Raw genomic sequence first — 14,462 nt, 5'->3', positions numbered from 1 at the left:
CCAGGGCCTAACGATGTTACCAGTACAGGACCATATTGCCATTTGGAATGGCCTGCAAGCGCCCTGTAGATGCTGGCATCTGTGCCTGCCCTTAGCAGCGGTGAAATATTCGTCTTTCCTGGCACCACAGTCCTGCCCAGGGCCTTCATTTGGCATAGAAGATACAATAAATATCTCAAGTTCACCTTGCAACTGAGGGGTGACTTCCAAAAAATTGATTGGACCACAGCCTGGCGAATGCCTTGGTAATTATTTTTCAGACTAGGAGCCAAACCAGAGAATCCATCAGAATTTTCTTTAATTCCACATGGTTTTGGCAACGGGAATACAGTGGAGAGCTAGTGCATTCTGATGGTATTCTAATTTTTACGTGAATATTATAATGGCAGTTATAGTTTGCACTGGCACCTGAAAGGACCTTTTGGTTTTTCTTGCTTCCATAACATTGAATTTTATGCAAAACGGTGGAACCAATGAACAAAATACATGATTGTCTGTTATTCACCCCAGATGGCTGCATTAAAAAGATAAGCCCATGGTGCCTTTACTCCTTTACCTCTTTTCCAAAACAACCCTGCATCTGTTTACAGTCTCCATAGGACTTTAAAAAAAATTATTCTTGCTGTTAGTTTTTTCTAAGATTTTGATTCAAGGATGCACAGCCTTTTCTGCAAATTGCATCCAGGTAGTTAGGCAGAATTGGTTTGCAGCAGATGTAATGAAGTGTTACAAAATACCATGGATGCAGCATGGTGAGTCAAAGAGCTGGGCTACCAGAGAAATCTCCTGTAAATGTGGAATTCTGGCTCTGCTGAAATATGTGGCAAAACTGTCTCTGACTTTAATGAGGTCAACCCTTGAGTTGTAAAGGGACTCAAATAAATACCTTGCATAACTCTTTTCTTGTTCTAGTGGCATTTCCTGCAGGCATTTGGGTGCAGATATTGATTGCTTTATTTCTTTTCAGAACTGTGAAAATAGGTGACTTTATCCAAGTCTGTGTGGTCTTTGCAGGAGCAACTTCTGCAGTAGATGTCCCTGCTAGTCTTTGGAGGCTTTGTAGGAGAGAGGCTCCTTAGAAAAGCAAGATAGACATGGCATTTTGTTCCATCTGGAATCTGAGTGTCTTGCATCAAGGAAGTTTCAAGAGCTGCAGTTGCTATAGTGATGCTTGCAGTGATGTTTTTCAATACTTTTCTTTGAGCACATATAAAAAGTAAAGCTTAAGAAAATAAAAAAATTGTCAGCCTCAGATTCATTTAGCTTTAAATGGTGTCTGGAGTGGGATCTTTTAAATCAATTTATGCATGTCAAGAAAACTGTATGAAATTAAAAGAATGTCTGCTCTGTTCATCCTACTGCCAAGTGTAAGTTTTGGATTTTAATAGACAAAACCCTGGATTTTCTAAAGATGCTGCTTTTGTCAGTGTAGGATTAATGTTAGCGTGTGCTTCAGCAGAAGGTGATGGGGGGGCATGTGTGTAGATCCCATAGGATTCAGTTCTTTGTGATGCTTTAAAAACAGACACTGCTGTGAGGAGCGTATGGCCGAGCTTAGGTTAAAACACAGCAAGACACTGCATGTGGCTCTCCTTCCACTTCCTCCCTGTTCCATTGCAGCTGGGCTTGCTTGGGAAGCTGTTTGCTCTGCTGAGAAAGAGCAGAGAGCTCTCTGCAGTGTTTCTCAGCTTCCACCCTGACATGGTATTTGCCTCTTACACTGCCATTTGGCACTTGACCGGAACTTCAGTACCATTTAAGTCAAGTGTAAATGGTTGCATGTGTTTGCTAAAAAAGGTATGGGAGTGAGAAATGTGGATTAGATCTGATGATGGGAAACATTCGGGCCAAATTGGGAGCACCGTGTTTGCCAGAGGTCCTCTGAGAGCTGATGTGCAGGGATTAAGTAGGAGGCACTTTTAAGTAATCTTTTCTCTGGCTGTAAAATCTCTTGTGCCTCCTTTTCTTTCCATTGGAGTGGTTCTGGTGCCACTCACCTCTAGCCAGCATGCTTTCTTTGAACTCTGGAGAAACAAGTATCAACAAGATCTTTACTTTTCTGTCAAATTTGATTGGAAATTGCAAGTGAACAATGTTTTATGATAGGTGGGAGAGGAGGACAGAGTCTGTAATAAAGAACTTCTCTTGTCTTGGCATCTGGTGTCTCTAGGTTATGGAGCAGACACAAGGTTAAGAAAGGGACTCCTTTTTTTGTGGGTAGAAACAAACCAGTGGGGGAATCTCCTCTGCTGTCATTCTTACTGGGGTGCTGTGCCCATCCGCTGGTGGTGCATATCAGCGTGAGCTCCTGCGTGTCAGTTTGTGGGTTTGGCTGGCAGGCTCACCTGGGGTCACCAAGAGACTCTTCCACAGCAGGTACTTGTGCCAGTCAATTTACCAGGGCCCACAAGGGTCTCTGGAATGTCCTCACCTTCCCTCCCTCAAATTCTGGAGTTACATATGTTATCACATAAAATGAGAGAACAAATTGCTTCTCCTGAATAGGGACCTTGATAAGGTAGCAGGCAGCAGGATAGTAACCAGAATGGATTTTATCTTTCTTATTTTAACGTTTTTGATATTTATTTGGATGAAAGCCTGAGTTGGATCCTGTCTCAGTTTATTAATAATCAGAATAAAGACACAGTGAAATGACTCAGGGCAAAAAATACCGAAGTGTGGAGGCCAGGTCACAGGCTGAAGAATGCCAAAGACAGTCACAATGGAGCCATGTGTCGTGTCAACTTAATGCATCTGTTAGTGTGGGGGTTTTGCTGCTGATGCTTTTTTAATGGTTTAAAAAAGAGGAACGAATTTCTTCATTGTGGACTTACATTGTAGTAGGAATTACTATCTGCACAAGCTTGGATGAAATTAGGTGAGAGTGACGGTGACTTGGCAGCTGTTCACAGGAACTGTGCTGTATGTATAGAGTGACCTAGAAAAGGTGTTGTAGTGCTTAGGAGAGAAACTGGCAGCTGCTATCAAATGCATCAGGGGAGGAGCAGGCATGGAAATGATAAGCAGATTGAAAAAAAAATCAGTGGGGACTGAATGTGGTGGGACTTTGAAAGGTAAGGTATAACGAGGTTAAGCATTGAGGGGAGGGAGGAATAGAAGAGAGAGAACTTTACTGCTTCAGGGGTGCAGCAGGGAGGTGGAAAGGTGCGTAATAATGACTTCTGTGGTGGTGTAAAACCTACCTGGAACTTTAAATGTCATGGGACAGATTCTGCACTCGCTGTTTCATTAGGGTTTAAAGTCCAAATACTACTATTACAATGATAGTATTTTATGAGTAAGCTACTCAGTGTGTTCAGAGACTGCTGAAATTCTTTGTACATATCTTGCCTGTGTTTTCAGGTACCAGTTAGTATTTTTGCAAAGCTTGAGAATTGTCTTGTCCTGTTAACGTTTTTCTGTAGTGTTGAAAATACCCTGAAACTTGACTTTCATGTACAGAAAAAAACAATTATTTTTGTTTAGAACTTTATTTACATTTGTCTTTTGCTTCCTTGTTTTGGCTCTTTCTCCAAGAGAGCTTCAGCTGAAAGGAATGGTGTCTTTCTGCTTATTAGGTAGAGAAAGCTCAAACATGACTGACTTAATCCCGCTTTTTTTTTTATCCATGGAATGCTCCTTTTCCTCTGTAACTGGTGGTTACTGGTTTATTGTCAGATGGTAACAGTTGCACATTTCCTTTGTTGGACTTTCCTCACTTTCATTTTCTATTACTCTACAAAGATGACCTGGCCTGGATTTTTGTGTTCACGTTTTTTGTTCTGTTCTCAGAGAAGAGACTTATTTAATTTCAGTTTAGTGTTGATACCTGTGTCATACACCCTTATGGTCCAGTGTTCTCAGAGAGCACTTACAACATACTAATTAGAGGCAGGGGGAAAGGATTAATGAAGCTGAGCATGAGTTCCTTTTATATTTCCTCTGAGATCCAACTGATTCAGTTGTTGGGATCTTCTTCACTTTAATTTCTGTTAGTGTTTTCTGGTCCCTGAATAATACAGTGGCTGGGTAACATTAAACCCCACATCAATCAAATATTTCCTGTTTTTTCATCCTCATTGTCCTCAATGATGTGCAACTGTGATTTAGAAAAAGAAGGTGTAATGGAAAATACAGCTTTTAAAAATAGAGAAGACAAAGGCAGTGGGGATGAACTTGTGTTTAGACCTTCTTAGACACCTTTACTTGGATGAATGGGTAGGGAGGTGGATTTTAAGAGATTTTATGTAAGAGTGAAAAAAGCTTGCAAACCTGAGCGGTTTACCTTTCAGTATTATGGGATAGAGACAGAAGCAAGATCTGGAGAGTAACCATGTTGTAAACAAAGAAGCTGAGGATAAAACTATGATAAGCTGCTTTTCTTTAACTACTCTGCCTTGTTCAGACAGAGCATTTAAAAACTGTGAGTGGCTGTTGTTTCATCTCATCTCCAACACAGGATGTTCAAAGACCTTTAAATCCCCAAAAGGTGAGGGAGAAAAGACAAACTGGAGAAGAAGCAAGTAGGAAAGAATAATCTATTTAATCTAAAAGCTTTCTGGAAAGCTGTGCTTTGAATAACTGGTGCATATTTATACTTCTGTAGTTCCCCCTAGGCAGTCTGTCCTCTTTTGACTGGCTGTGAAATTCTGACTTTGGCTTCCTCTTCTGAGATATAGAAGCCATATCAATAGCTAGATACTGTGATCAGGATGATCCTGTTTTTCTCCCTGTACAGGAATCTTAGTATTTAATATTTAATTGCAAATTACATGGACTAAAACCAGTCTTAGTCAAAGTAAACCATATGCAGCAAAAAGAATGCCATGCCCATGCTTCTGATCGAGATAAACAGCTCTATGCTGAAAACATTCTTTTTTTACCAACTACCTGAGGGACGAAGTAAGTTGGTTACTAGTGTCAGCAGAAAACTAAAGATACTTCCTTTTTTTTTTTTTTTGTAAGCAATGCTGTAAACACATCAGTATCTTTTTAAATATGCTGAGTTCTGCTGCTTTCCTGTTTGGTAGTAGCTCAGTCTCCACTAAGAACAATAATTCTTTCTCACAGCCTTAGGGAGGGAAAAATATTTGGACATAACAAACTGTTAGAGGGCCGTTTAATAGCAAGGACTTTTTTTTTATTGAGGGCCTTGGAAGTTTCTATTTCACAATTTTTTCTACATGCGAACTGAAAAGATACTTGAAAACGTTTTGAAGATAAGCCTGTAACTTACAAATTGTTCCTTTTTTTCTCTTTCCATGATTTTATTCTAGCATGTATAAGGTAATAAGGTCTCATGATAAGATGAATTTTGGCATTGGTTTAGCTTTTAGTGAGTGAGACTGGGGGAGAAGGCTGAAAAGTCAAACCTTCACTGCTTGGCATCCTTAGCTCCGAATGGCAGTGTTTAGTAAGCCTCTAGTTCTTCATTTTGCCAGGTTTTAGTGGAAATGTAGTTTATAACAAGATTTTCAAAAACCTCGTGCAATTCCTATTACATACGTTCCCTTCTTATGTATCATAAATCAAATAACAAGTTACTATCACATTATCCTTCTGTACCTTCTCTCTGGCAACAATGGAGTATTCCTGAAAGCACTTTCCAAGTAAGCTAGCTGTCTGCAGTCTATGATAATCAGCTGTAATGGCACATAGGCAGCTGGTTTGCTAATCCTTTGATTGCAGTATTAGTTTGTCTCAGAGATTCTGAAAACCTGTCTGATCCTGTAAATGTGTTTAGTGAATATTTTAGAATAAATTATATCTTGCCTTAAGACTCTAAAACACATATTCAGGTTATGAGTTGTGTGTTTTCTGGGTTTTTCCCTTTTGTGATACCCAAGTTTATGCTTAAAGGGGGAAAAAAAAAGACATGTCTATCGTAAAACTGCTTAGCAAAATATTGAACTTAAATTCATTTAATACTGGAAGGATTTGTATTTTAATCACCAGAAATTGTCCTTATCTGGCTTATCACCCTGTCAAGTAATTCAGGCTCGGATCAGGATCTCTTATTTACAGAGAGATTGCAAGTAAGTTTTCCTTTATACAAATCTATTAAAAAGAATAGAAAGCCTATTTTGTAGGTATATATTGATTACATAAAATATGCAGTAATCTGTACAACCATGTATTTTTTATAAAAAAGCATGAATAATGCATGTGCAAACATGAGTATTTTTTATGTTACACTTTAATTTTTGTAAATTAGAGCCAGTTTGCTAGGAAATAAGTATATGAGTTAATAAACCTGAACTGAATTTATTTCAAGCTGCTATTTAAATGTTTGTTGCCAGTTATATTGCTTTCTAATGTTTCTAGTTCAAATTAAAGGGAAAAAATTATCAGTTTATAGAATCATAGGATTGTTAATGTTGGAAAAGTCCTCTAAGATTAACAAGTCTAACCATTAACCCAGCACCTCCGTGTTCACTGCTAAACTACGTCGCCAGTCATAAGCGAAAATGTTCCTAGCAGAGGCTAACAAAGTGTTTGATCACAGTTTTGTTTCATAAGACACCAAATCAACTAAGTAATATTTTTTCAATGTCCCTGTAATAAATGTATATAACACTTTGTGGTGTTAAAAGACTAAAGTCCTTTAAAAAAAGTGAAAACAGAGGAAACCACCTCTTTACTGGTAAATTCTGCCATTGTAAAGCCTCTATGCTGTTGCGGTTTTTTGGTTGTCATAATTAGATTTGGCATTGTTCCTTCCTTACTAGCCCCAAATGCCAAGGTGCTGTTTGTGCTTATTTCCTGCCTTTTAAGTAGGTCTGAATCAGAAAAAGTTCAGACTCTCCTGAACTGAAATGCTGATCTTGTCTGTGTCTGTGGTGGAGAGCTGAGTGTGTGGGGGGGAGCCCCCGCAGTCTGGCTCCGCGCTCACCCCTGCAGCAGCTGGTTGGTGGATTAGGCTGGCTTGGGACCTGAAGAACCTGATGTTTTCTGCTCACACTTCTGCTGTGTCTTGAGAGATGTTTTAACGTGTGCTACCTGAGGCATGTGTGCAGGGTGAGGAGTTCAGATGGTCTTTTGAGCATAGCTCTAGCCATCATCCTCAGGTGTGTAATGCAAAATGTTAAGCAAGTTGATCACGGTCCTTTCCTTGAGTGTCTATTTTGGGAGTGCCCTTTTCAATGTTTCCTGTCATTAGCATCAACAGAGATAACGAAAAACAATATTCTTCTGTTTAAATTTCTCTTGAAATGTTTTTTGTTTCCTTGTCCCCAGAAGTGTGTTTCCTTGGTGTGACGTAGTGAACTTCAGTATGTGAAAGCCAGTCCTTGAAACAAGTGTGTTCAGTAACCTGGGCTTGTCTGCATGTACCAACCATGCCCTTTTTAACTGCATACCCTTAGAAATCAGAAGTTAATGAAGAGCTTGTCTTGACTAGACACTGGTTTTTTTTTTCCTGACTATACAAAGTCTGCAAAAGTTTGCCTGTATCATCTTCTTAGCCGATGAAGTTGGTTTTGGTACAATGAGGATTTAAATGGAAAAAGAATAAATGCATAAAGAAAATGTATGAGTTGATTTTAAATAGTGCAGTGCTGTGCCCATAATGTCTAACAATTTAAACACTGTAACATCAAGAAGTACACGAACAGTGACCTCTGTTCAATGGGCTGATAACCCTGAAGTCTAACAGAAGCAAAAGTCAATATTTTCTGGTTTTGACCAGTTCAACAAACACCATAAATACCTTTAGCTGACAATTCTTTCCATTCCTGCTCTCAGTTAAGGAACACAAAGTAGGAGTGTTTGAAGTAAGTCCCAAGTTCCTGTAGCAGCCCACAATCTCTCACAGGTCCTTGATAGTCTGTCCTCTGCGTGAGCTGCCTTTCACCTTGCACTGGCTGCGTTACTGTGCCCAGGGAGCTTTCATGATAACCATGCTCTTGACTCAAGAGAACAATGGTTTGTGGGGTATTCTGTGGCATACTAATAAACAATACTAGTAAATTGTAGTCTTGAAGAAAAAGACTTGAGATGTTTTTGAACCTAAACGTGTATTCTGTGAGGAGTTCTGGAAAGGTGAGAAGCTTCAAACCCTCGTGGAGCATGTCTGGGTGGGAGCTAGTTTTTGCCTTTTGCTGCTCTTGTCATTTTCTTCAGGGTTTAAGATTTCAAAGCCAAATAGATTATGCTTCTGTCTGAGGGCAAAATATGATTGTGATTCTGGAGCTTAATTTCCTTGTAGCTTCAGGTCCAAGAATGTTTGCCAGTTTTTGAATGTTTCAGCATATTCACAGTAGTGTATTCACAGCGTCCTGAAAATGTTTATAGGAAAAATTTTTGTAATATGCTGTAAGACACAGGCTGTGTGGGTTCTGTCTTTTCCTAGATTTTAGGTACTGAAAAGTTCTCCAGAAAGGGTTTCAGTAATATCTGCAGTGGAAATGGCATCCCTGCTAGGTAGAAGAGTGAGTACATTGCGCGTGTTGGGGGATTACCAAGTAGTGGATCTTTTTTAGAGGGAATGTAAAGCAGAGTCTGAAATAAGCAATTTTGCTGTGGGAAGTCTGAGTTTGGGGGATAAATATCACATCATTAGTTTGCTTTACTGTTGCTTTTGCTGCAGAGTTTCCTGTGTTATTCCATGCAAATACTTTACTTTGACAGCCCAGATAAACAAAAGCCAGACGCTCATACCCAGAAAAAAATCCTGAACTCCAGTCTAGGGCAAAGATAAAGAATTCAGGCTTTTTCAGTTCCATGAATAGACACTGGCCACTGGAAAAAATTATGTGTGACTAAGGCAGTGGTGATTTCTATTCTGACATAATTGCTAAACAATAACATGAACTTATTTTTTCTTTGAATGGAGACAGAGTAATTTAGGAAGTGAAAAATATATAACAAAAAATTGGAAAAATGCTAGATCTGTTTAAATCCTGTAATTTAGCCACTCTTTCAGATTAAATGTAGACTGGGATTTTTCAGGGAGACCTTGAGAAGCTGGATGTCTAAAGTCCTGTCGAGTCAGTGAACACCAGCTACTCCCTTTCCTGTGCTTTTCCAGAAATCTGGGTTTAAATGAACTTTAGTACATGTTGGACTAATTCTTGAATAAAGTAGAAGATATACTTAAAGCTGGCTTGCAAAATAGTTCTTGTTGAATTTTTTTTTTTGCTCTACATTGTGAGTCTGTGAGTAGATTCTCTCTGAGGTGGTTCATCTGTATGTAAAGACTTGAATTCCTGTTTGCTCATGGAGTAAAATAAGCAAAAATCATTTCATCTAGAGACAAGACAGTGCAAACCAGTCAGTGTGATTTGCAGCCACAAGGATGCTTTTTGCCATGTGAATCCTCACAGAAAATCATCATCTTCAACTTCATTAATTTTATGGAAGCTCTAAGATATTTTTAAAACAAGCATTTGGAGTTGAGGGTAATTTTTTTATGCTTTGTCCTCCACTAATGTGTTTAAATTAGTAGATTAGATTCTCCCTTAAGTGAATGTTAAACATATTCTATGATTTGACACTTTTATGGTATTTAATGGTTTAATCATGTTTTATGCTAATTAGCTTCTACTTTCGAGTATTTGAGCTTAACAGCTTTTCCAGAAGATTTTTGAATGTGCTTCGACCGTTGCATTCCCATATAGAGCACACTGACTGGATTTTGCTTTAATATGAAATGAAAAGTTTTTGGAAATGACTCTAAATTGAAGTCTGATGACAAAGATGAGTATTTTAAAGCTTAATGAAGTGAATGCTAAAATGCCATGACATTTTACTGTTTTTACAACACCAAGAAACCTGCTGCAGTCTCTTGCTCTAAAGCCTTCAACTATTTCTGAAGTGCCAAGTTGTGAGATAAAATGTCATCAGTCCTGTGTAATCACTGAACTAAGATACTGTTGCAGTTTTTTTTAACATACCAGAGGGGGTTTTTCAGAGTTAGCAGGTGATGTATTTAGGAATTTCATATTGGTCAGATTGATAACCCTTTTCCACTACCTTTTCGTTATGTGCTTTTTGTTTTAATTCTATCTTGTTAAAAATTAGTGGGACTTTAGTAGAGGGGGGGGGAAAAGATGGAAGGAAGAAACCTGCTGAACCAGACAGACTTACACACTTAGGGCATTTGTTTTTGTCGTATATTGGCTGAACCCAGCTATACAACAATGTTAAGGAAAAACCTGAATCACTGTGAGAGGTGGATTGTTTTTCTTGTTTAGTTGTATTCACTGTGGAGGAGATATTGTAAGGTGGAGGAGGTTCTGATTAGTGGCCCATGTAGTCAGAGGTCAACTTGTTATGGCTGTCATGGAGACTTTAGGACACTTGTGTTTAATTCTGCAGTTTGTCCTTCTCTGACCCTGGCCGAGTCAATATCCTCATGATAGATTCAGCTCGAATCTCTTCCCGTATCAGCTGAAAAGTGCTCATCCTCTTCGTGTAAAGCAGTATTAACTGTTCAAATTCACTTGACATTCTTGAATTTTGACCCAAAACACAGGTGTTGCTAGCTTTCTTGCCACCATGGATAAAACTTTGCAGCTGTGGTAATGTCTGGTTCACATGAAGTTTGCACAGCAAGGTGGTCTGGTGGTCCTCAGAAACATTTAGAAAGTTGTAGAAATAAGGCAGTGACATGGTTTATTGGCAGTAAACTCAGGTATTTTTTCATAAAATCTGGCAGCGTTTGGGAACGACATAATTCGTCAGCTGCTAGCAATAAATCTCTGCCATCCTGGTTCTTTGCTGCGTGGCTTCTCTTGCATAAGCTGGGTTCTTCTAAGGCAACATTTTCTTTTTAAGTAAATTGGGTAAAAGGAGAACAAGGCCTTCAGTACAGAATTTGAGTTGACAATTTACTTTTTGGCCTCTCGATACATGGCTATTTACATTACTTCCAATTAGTGAAATTGCTGGTATGGTGGATGCATCTGGTCAGAGGTGTACAATACTAATGTAAGGTTGCAAGGGGGGCACGTGTTGGTGGCCAGGAGGCAGCGAGGTTGTGCCAGGAGGGGCAGCTGGTCCCAGAGGAAGCCACGGACTGTGTACCAAAGCGGTCTGAGACAGCAGTGCCTGAGTGGAGAGCAAAATGTGAACCTTTTGCACAGCATGACTCAATACAGTTGCCACATGATCTGGCTCTGTTGCACTTATTTAGTGGTAGCAGACCACTGGTTCTTCAGAATGAAGCTGAAACACCAAAATACCTGAGGACTGTCAAAGAAAACTAAACAGGAAAAGGCTCCACTGGTGTCTCCAGTGTCTGCTGCTGGTAGCCTTGATCAGCCCACAACACAGTGTTAGAAAGTGAGCGAGGAAAGAAAACAGATTTCAAATTTACTTGCTTGCTTGAAGGCTAGATTGAGAAGGAAAGACCATGTATATCCATGTACAGAAAAAAGACACTTGAATTTTCTAGTCTGTTTTGAGGGCAAAGGACCTTGTAGTAAACATAAGTTATTTTGTCATCTGCATGTGCAGTCAATCACTTTGAAATGGGTATCAGTACAAGCATTCATTTTCGTTTTGGCACTAGTTCTCAATCAAAGCCTGGCTCTGTGTAATTGCCAGCATTTGAAACTGTGATGTTAGTCAGCAAAAGCAGACAAAACCAAAATAATTTTCATCAACGAAGGCTAAAGACATGCAGTGTACTGTGAACAGATTATTCCAGATTTTAACACCAAGTATAAACTGTAAAGGGTTTCTTGTCAAAATATATTTTACAGTATATCTTGAGGTATATATTATGTCCTGTAAAATAGTTAATGATTATGATGGTTTTTATTTCCCCTCTTTTTCTTAGGAGGAGTGGAAAACATGTCAGTTCACCACAGATGTAAATTTCTGAAGCATTTTTCTTTACTTTCCTGCCTCCTTCCTACAAGTTCTGCTATATTCTCTTGTACAGATTTCTATTATTTCATCTTCATGTCTTTAAAATGTTAGCCCAGTGGTTGTGTAAAGCAATAGACTGTGCAACCTGCCTGACCAAACATTCCCAGGCTTTGTGTTGCACTGTGCTGCTCCTGGCCTCCTGCTCAGAAAGTCTCCAGGCCATTTCAAGTTGGTTTAGACCTTCATGTCCTCGTGCCTAATCCTTAGGCAGACAACTGATTTCTTTTTCTGACCAGTGGGTGCAGAGCCCTGCTGTTCAGTTGGTCAAACATGCTACAAAGCAGAATGCTGAAAGTATAAATATGTGGAAGATTACCAGTAGTTTAGCTTTTTTTCCTCCCACTCTGAGTTGGTATTGAGGGTGGTCTGTCTGGAGAAGCACGACTTCCTTCAAAAGACATCTGCTTATGATATATTTTAATATAAGTGGATACACATTTAGAAATATTTGTAATTAAAGACTCTGAGGAGAAAAAGATAAAAAAAGCAACCGAATATGTGCTAAGTGATGATTTCTTCAAGATTTTATTTCTCTGTACATCACACGAGAATTCAGCTATCAGTATTTGAAAAGATATACTCAGAGGAGCTTCCTGGTGTATACCTTCCTTAGAATAGCATGTCTTCATGATGCAGACTATCTCATAACCCTGTCTCAAGGGCAATGATGTTTCCCCCTATTGTGTAAATAAAAGAGCTCCACAGAAAGCTGACAGAGCCAAAATAAAACAGGTTTTGTGTCTATGGTTGTTCTGATGAAAATCTCACTAATTGAAAGGATAAGTTACAGAAAAAATGTCGATCTTTGAAAACAAATCTGTTGCAGCCTACTGAGATTTCCAGTTGAATGTGTGGTGGCCTGTATTTAAAGAAATTCCATCACAGGCAAACACGCTCAGAAACATTTTTCTTTAAGTCATCACCTTTATGGACTTAAAGGCAGTTGGTGTAATTACCAACAAGGTACCCCTGTGTGTGGTCCGTGATGCCAGCAGGTCTGTTCTTGTAGATTGCGTGCAGGTTTGTCTTCAGACTGTTCTCACATTCTTTTGTTTGTCACTGTTGAGTCACAAAATGTTTTGCCTGGCATTAATCATAAAGTGGCAAGTGTCTTATTTATCTTTAATCCAAATGATTAGACCATGGAGTAGCATTCGAGTAACATTTGAGTCTTTTTTTGTTGTTCCTTTCCCCCTGGCTTCGCACTTGATATGAATTCTGTGTACTACATTGAATAGAAGCAAGGTCAGGAAGCATCAGTTAAGTACTAATGGAAGCGACTTCCGATGCTATTAATGAAAATATGACTCATGTTCTAAGGATTTGCAGTTGGATTGCTGTAACTTTTGGTATTTCTCTTTCATTGTTTTCAGTAGTTGTTTTCCTAGAACACGCAGTGATCGTGAAAGAATTACTATATTAAAAACAACAGCGACGTATTCGTTTGTTTAAACTCCTCCTGGTATGGATGAGTGGTGTGTTAGTCGCATACAGCATTTCTGTCATAGTAGATGCACTTGGAATTTTCTTCTGATCTTTTTCTGTTCAGAAATATCTTTAGTGGGGGAAAAAAGCAAATACCCAGATAGTAAACATCTCAGGGTGTTTTCATAGTGAACAGACAGAATTCACTTATCAGTGTGAATCAGTTCTCTGTTTCTGAGCAGCTATATAGCATTTTTTCCGTGATAACGTTCAGATTTTTTTGTGTTGACAGTAGAATTGACTAATTCTAAGATGGTGAATCACATAAAAACCTGAGGTATATGCTAGAAGGAAATTCCTGAAGCCCTGGTCCTCTTTTTTGGGGCTGTATAGTGGCATGGGGGTGAACTCTATGCCCCCAGACCACTGCGACAGTAAGCATGAGCCACAGGATGGACTTGGGAAACAGTGGGCAATTCCCAGCTCCTTTGTGATTCCAGGAAAGTAATTTATCATAGTCTGTTTACCCATTCTTGGAAAATGACAGTAATTCAAGTAAAGTGTGTTACAAGTGTTTGTGGTGATCAAATTCACCAATAGTAGCAGCCAAGCAGGAAAGCTGAGAACATCCACTGTTTCTTAGATGACTGCTTGGAGCACCCATATTCAATTCGAATGCCACTCACATTTGTTTCTGAAATTGTGTATAAAGGTGTATTTTTGTATACATAGTGGTGTAAAATGGGCTGGAGAGCAGCAAAACTCATTTTGAGGTTTGGGTTTTTTTCTAGTTTATGAGAGGGAGTTGAAGAGCTTGCCAGTCTCTTGTTGGTTTTTGCCTCAGTAGAACTTCTGGCAATAGTGCCTTCCCTTCTTGTCTTTTTTAGAAATCTCTGCAGGATGAGAGAACAGAAGCTTGAGTTAATTTTATTATTTCTATTGAATTATTTTGACGTAGTTTGTCTGGTATGCAAATACAAGAGAAATTGAAAATTGACATTTCATAATTTGTTGTTTAAGTTTTACTTTTTGTCCTCTTCAGTGTCATCCTATCTCTTGCTTCTACAGTTTCTGCAGTAGCCAGTTTTTCAGTGATGTATGACACATAGGCATTCAGGTGCCATTTACTTATTTTAAAATCTCTCATGAAATTTCATTAAAGG

General features: G+C 38.9%; 1 protein-coding gene across 3 annotated transcripts in view; it reads left to right on the top strand.

The window, feature by feature from the left end:
* BMPR2 (bone morphogenetic protein receptor type 2) overlaps positions 1-14,462 on the top strand; it is a 104,832-nt gene that overhangs the window by 33,088 nt on the left and 57,282 nt on the right. The gene's annotated exons all lie outside the window — the stretch shown is intronic.

Source organism: Motacilla alba, chromosome 7, assembly GCF_015832195.1.
Source record: "Motacilla alba alba isolate MOTALB_02 chromosome 7, Motacilla_alba_V1.0_pri, whole genome shotgun sequence".
Taxonomy (NCBI): domain Eukaryota; kingdom Metazoa; phylum Chordata; class Aves; order Passeriformes; family Motacillidae; genus Motacilla; species Motacilla alba.
Note: the sequence above shows the minus strand (reverse complement) of the source record. Positions and strands in the feature narration are given on the sequence as shown.